At 38.3% G+C, this 6,523-nt stretch overlaps 1 long non-coding RNA gene across 1 annotated transcript; it reads left to right on the top strand.

Annotated features, from left to right (window-relative positions):
• Positions 1 to 1,484: 1,484 nt before the first annotated feature.
• On the top strand, positions 1,485 to 5,860 carry LOC137763562 (uncharacterized). The gene is made up of 3 exons (XR_011073813.1): positions 1,485 to 1,714; positions 1,817 to 1,901; positions 5,741 to 5,860. It is a non-coding gene; the product is annotated as an uncharacterized lncRNA (long non-coding RNA).
• Positions 5,861 to 6,523: the final 663 nt, after the last annotated feature.

Below are 6,523 nucleotides of genomic sequence, written 5' to 3'. Positions count from 1 at the left end.
AAAAGTTAGGGCCCTAAACAAAACCATATTTGAGAGAAATATTGGATTAGTTAATTATTTCTATCTTTCTTATAGCTTAAAAATGAAAGTTAATAAAGATCATGAGGCAACTAATTTCCTCTAGGAAGCCTTACTCTATTATTTTTTTTTAACATCTTTATTGGAGTATAATTGCTTTACAGGGGTGTGTTAGTTTCTGCTGTGTAACAAAGTGAATCAGCTATACATACACATATATCCTCATATCTCCTCCCTCTTGCATCTCTCTCCCACCCTCCCTATCTCACCCCTCTAGGTGGTCACAGAGCACCCAGCTGATCTCCCTGTGCTATACGGCTGCTTCCCACTAGCTATCTATTTTACATTTGGTAGTGTATATATGTCCATGTTACTCTCTCATTTCATCCCAGCTTACCCTTCCCCCTCCCAGTGTCTAGAATGGTCTCTTTGGTCCTCATGTGTCCCCATCCTGTGTTCATTCTGTGTTCATCTTGTGTTCACTCTGTGTTCATCCTGTTTTCATTCAATTCCAGTCGAATAAGCCTTTCCACAGTAATGAGCTCAAAAACAAAATTGCAAGCATAAGAAGAATTTGTAAACTCAGTTTTCAGTCCTCAAGGAAGATGAGGATAAGCATGTAACCTGCAAAAATATTTGTGGATATTTAATATCCATCATCAGGGTTGTGTCATGGACCGCATATAAAACCAAAGACAAAATACTGCTGAAAAAATGTCAGCTCGAACTTCAAAACTTAGGAGTTGTATTAATACCATGATGGAAGGTGAGACACCTGCATTCACATATCATCCTGTAAAGGTGATGTTTCACTTAAAACAATTGGCTGTTCTAAACTCAGCTCATATTTTATTCCAAGTTTTCTTTATGCATTTACAAACAGGGAAGGGATAGTTGGCTCCATTAACAGAAGAAGAATTTCAAAAATGTAAAAGATGCCAGTTTTATATTATTATCATATGATGCTTAAAATAGAAAAAAACAGTTAATTCCAATAATTTTTTGATGCTGTAATCCAAGTTTTGAAATCAAAGCTTTAAAAATTTGAGTGGTATGTTGATTTAGGGATTCAACATTGAATATTAAATGTTTACTTGCAGTGATAATAAGAATAGTAATTTCCTGGGACCACAGCATCATGACACAAACATTATTGTGCTGAATTAAGAAAGCGTTGGAATAGAAATGTATTTGGAATTGGTGGCGCTGCACACATGACTCATAATTTTGACTATACCAACTGCAATATTCTATCAATCTAAATATAAGCTGGTCCTACTAATCAACAATAAGAGACCTCACCTTCCTGAGCTGCATCCCCCTGAAGCTTGCCCCCATAATTTTAACTTGAAATTCTCATCTTTAAATGTATATTTCTTTGAGGATGGCTATAGAAGGAGGATCTCCAGAATTTTACTGTTCTAAGGCCCACTTGTTATTTAATTGCCCGGTGTTACGGAAGTCTGCAGATCGGGATGGTGACAGTTGGGGAGAGTAAAAGGCTGTGTGGAGGAAGCCCTGAGCCGAAGACCAGCCTCATCTTCCTTCTGGCCCATAGCTGTTCTATCAGCATCTTCCTAGTGAGCTACCCCCAACCATAAGATGCATGGATTTAATTTAAGTTTCTTTGAGACTCCACCCAGAAGTACTTCACGGCGTGAAACGAGGCACTCCATGGGCTATTTTAAAATCTGAGGTAAGTAGACTTGTTATTAGATCAATCAGCTCATAAAAAGAAATAAATTAATTAAATTTGAATGTAGGGCACTCACATCTTTCTGCATATCTCCATGTTTAGAATGTCAAGCGGGAACGTGAATTCCAAAGGCAGCGCTGCCGTGTATTCTGTCAGAGAAGCCGGACCAGCTTTCCCCAGTCCTCCGGTGAGCTGCGTTGAACATCATTTCCAGTGAATGTGCCAATTTGCTGACTGGTGTCAGCCAAGGCTTGCTAATTTCAAAGCCAACTTGCATCACTGTGAATATTTCATTTCTGTTTTTTACATGCATGATCCAAATGATGAAAGCTGCCTTGTTCTCTTATGATCTAGAAAAGACTTAGTTTGGGGTCAAGAATCACGGACTACTTTACCAAGTGTTTGTTCTTTAGATGTTGTGTTTTCACTCATTCACTCACCTGGAGAGCTTGAGTTCATTACTGTCACTCACTGCATGTACCTCACTCTCCTCCGCTGGCCGCTTCAGAGACCAGAGGCTGTGTTGTAGGGAGGAGGGGGCATCGAGAGCTGCTTGGGGCTGGGAGCCAGCACGGGTCTGCAGCCTCAGCAAAGAGTTCAAACCAGAAAACAAGGCAAAGCACAGTCCCAAGAACAGGGCAATTATGACATAGAAACAAAGATCTTTAAGAAAAGTTTTAACCTAAGTATCTGAGCAACATAGAGTTGCACCAATTAACATTTGCCCCTGATGGTGTGTGAGCCTGCTGACAGCTGAGTGCCTGGCAATCCTGGCGCCAGCCCTGGACATGGCTGGTCCTGTCCAACCGCAGGTCCTCATGGAAGCTCTGAGACCCTGAGTTACCTCGAGTTTGTAATTAATCACTAGGAGGTCAAGTCTACAATTCCCTTTACTGAAGGAAACTGGAGTCATATTATTATTATTATTCTTAACATCTTTATTGGCGTCTAACTGCTTTACAATGGTGTGTTAGTTTCTGCTGTATAACAAAGTGAATCAGCTATACATATACATATATCCCCATCTCTCTTCCCTCTTGCGTCTCCCTCCCACCCTCCCTATCCCACCCCTCTAGGTAGTCACAAAGCACAGAGCTGATCTCCCTGTGCTATGCGGCTGCTTCCCACTAGCTATCTATTTTACATTTGGTAGTGTATATATGTCCATGCCACTCTCTCACTTCGTCCCAGCTTACCCTTCCTCCTCCCCATGTCCTCAGCTCCATTCTCTATGTCTGCGTCTTTATTCCTGTCCTGCACCTTGGTTTATCAGACCAATTTTTTTTTTAGATTCCATATATATGTGTTAGCATACGGTATTTGTTTTTCTCTTTCTGACTTACTTCACTCTACAAGCAAAAGACCATTGAGGTTTTAGGAATGCTAATTTAATATAATAGGGGTAAAATAAATATCTAGATAATTTAAACCACCTCTTTTCCTCCATGTGATAAAATCTCTGACGATGGAGGAAATATACCCATTTGGCTTGAATTCTACTCATCAACTAAAACATCAAATAATTGTACAACTTTTGATTAGTGTTTTCCCTTTGTGTATAGACTTGATGTTCATTTTTTAACGTAAAAATTGTCCCTTTACCAAAGCTGTTTTCTCATCTTTTCTCCTCTTCCTTACACTGTCTTCACTGAAGAGAATTCTTTCCTACCAAGCAAATAGCATCTAAATTCTCTAACCCTGACCTCGCTTTCAAGTTTGAATTATTTCATGTCTGACCAGCTTCTCTCATCTCCTACCTCAAACTGCCTCACAGCGGTAACTTATAATTTATCTATTTTTTGACAAGCTTATTATGTAAAAAAAAAAAAAAAAAAAAAAAATTAGTACTTTTTTTCATAATTAGATAGCTATTTATACATTTATTTATTTATTTTTTCATAGCAGTGCTAAAATGTGCTTTCCTCTGAAAGTGTATTCTTTTCTTGGCTACCTATACAAGATCACAATAAGGATATATGGGCAGATAATCAATAGTGCAGTCTGTATTCAGCTCTCTCCATCATGGTTGCTTGGTTTGATTGGTTTCTTTTTTTTAAAATTGTAGTTATTATTTAACCTAACAATGCAATTGCTTTGGCAACATATAAGTAATGGTTAAATATGCAAAAACAATGAAGGAAGGAAGAAAGGAAGAAATGAGGGAAGGGAGGAAGGGAGGGTGGAGTTGCCTGCAACTTTTTTCTTATCCATCCACTTTCAGACTGGCTGTTCTCCTTGTTATTGAACTCAGGTTAGGCTGCTCACTGCTCAAAAGCCAATAATTCGAGAGGCAAGTGTCGATAGAAAAGAAAGGTGCTTTAACCAGAAAAGCTGACAACCTGGGGAGAAGGTGGACTCGTGTCCAGAGACCAACTCTGAAGATTCTGCTCAGCCAGGACAGTGTTCCAAGGGAGAAATGGGGGAAGAATCTCAGTGAATCAATGAGGCAGGAGGTTGGGTTCTGCATCCTTCCCCATTGTGTGCAGGCTGGCTGACGTTCTTCAGATGTCATCTTGCCCACGTGATCTGCCTGCAGGATTGCTAAGGGGGCAGTTGGGGGTGGAGAGTTACTCATTCTTTAACTACTGAATTCTTCTTTCTTCCTTCTTTTTATCTAGGAAAGGAATCAACAGGTTAGGCAAGACATGCTGTGCATTCAGGAGAGTGTGTCAAGAGTTAGGTTAAATTGCCCAATGATCTCATTTCTATAATTAGGTTTTTAAGGTTAGAGGGGGACAGAAATGGGTAAAGAGGAAAGGGACAAAAGAGCTGCTTTCAGCAGGGAAGATAAGCCGCAGTAGAAACAGCAAATTAAAGTCGAAAGTAAAGGGGAAATTCTTTTATTCTTATTGTTTCTTAGAGTTTTTAGAGTGAGAAAATAAATAGCAGGTATTTTAAAAATTATTATAGATATGTAGTTTTGGTCTTCGGTCTCCCAGGTCATGAGAAACTAGTGACTCTATCTCAGGATTTTTCAGCCTTGGTGATTTTTCAGCCTATTGATGTTCTGGTCCAAGTCAATTCTTCCTGCATGGGACTGTGCCTCGTAGGATGTTCAACCACAGTATTGGCCTCTCCCTTCCAGATGCCGACCATGCCCCCAAACTGTAACAACCAAGAATGTTTCCAGACTTTGCCGACTGTCCCCTGAGGGACACAATTGTCCCCAGTTGAAAGTCACTGCTCTGGGTGAAGATAGATGGTAGAGAAGGCTGTCACTTCAGTTCACTTCTCAGGTGAATGGTTTGCCATGCCGGGTGCACCTGAGGTCCTTAACAAAAAGTGATTTTCATGGAATTGTTCTGTTTTGGAGCCTAGGAACGGGCATTAGGTATCTTAAAATTCTAAGTGAGTTTCTGACATGTATCCAGGGTTGAAAGCCCTTGCTGGGAAAGGGTTTGGCTAGACTAACACAGCACATGTTTCAATCTCATAAATTTATGCATTGAATTTCTGGTGTCAGCACAAAATAAATCACTGAAACTTCTAAATGTCTCCAACACGTAAGACATTCAGTATATTTTGCATGGAAGGCTATCTTAAATTCAATTTACTGATGCATTAAATGTTAAGTAAAATTGTCTGCATGAAACAAAATTTTCTTTCCTACTTGTACCGACCTCACTTTATCTAGGGTTAAGGCAACGCAGGAAGCCGACTCCCTAACACGTTTGAAGGTGCGGTTGGGTGGATGGACAACACATTCGAACGTAATGAAACTGCCAAGTTATTTCTTGTCAAACAGCAATTTTCTCTAAAAGACCCCAAATGCATTTATCTGATGATACTCAAACCATTGTTTAAAAAGCAAGAAGAAATAAACACAAATCCCAAAGTGTAATTTTTAATTTACATCTAGATATTTAAAAAATAAAATTTGAAATCAATATGGTCTGTGAATTTAATCAGGTCACTTGCTGAATGCAGTCCTCCATTTCATTCGATAAAATTCGACCCTCCATTTTTATTACCTAGTGACCCTAAATTTTGAGACCTGCATGTAATTGATGTTTTGTTTCCTGATAGGTTTTCAGCTTCTGCTCTACATTTCCTCTGATGTGTTTTTGTTCCCACTGCTTCTTACTTGGATCGTCAACCAAGTTTACAAACCACTAGAAGCCTCCAACTTCTGTGAATATCAATCATTTAAAGAGATATTTTAAAAATATGACAACGTTTAAGTGCAATGTCAATTTTCTGGGAAAAATGATATTTACTTAATAAAGATTTAACTATAGAATTTGTCAGGGCTGTTTAATAAAAGTGAGCACATTTGAAAGTATAATATGCATTTTGAAAGCCTTTAGTATTCTTTTCATGTGAAATAAATAATCTGAAAATTAATGATGAGAATGGGCATCCTAGACTTATAACATCTCCTGTGGAGTGTTCAAACAATTTTACTGAAATCATTCTCAGACTGCGACCACAAAAGTGCTCAATTAATGGTGTCAAATTAGGTAATGGGTCAAAAAGTACATATACATTCTTAATATTTGCATATTTGCAAGTCCCACTGTGATAACATGTGTGAAATTCCATCAGATCTTTATAATTAAAGAAACAGGATGATTAATTTCATTAGAAAGCTTACTTATAGGAAAATCACAAGTTTGAAGTCTACATTTAGTTGATAGAAATTAAATACAGGCTTTAAATATAAATCAAAGTGTATCAATGCCATAAGATGTTAATAGGTAGAAATTCCTTCAATTTTTGACTGATAGTAAAAAGAGTCTATAAAACTTTATTGATAATTCCATTGGTCCATTTTGATCTCCCATTTTCTCAGTTCCAGTAATAATGTTA

Source organism: Eschrichtius robustus, chromosome 4 (genome assembly GCF_028021215.1).
Source record: "Eschrichtius robustus isolate mEscRob2 chromosome 4, mEscRob2.pri, whole genome shotgun sequence".
Lineage (NCBI taxonomy): Eukaryota > Metazoa > Chordata > Mammalia > Artiodactyla > Eschrichtiidae > Eschrichtius > Eschrichtius robustus.
The sequence above is the reverse complement of the archived record's forward strand: the minus strand, read 5'-3'. Positions and strand labels throughout refer to the sequence as shown.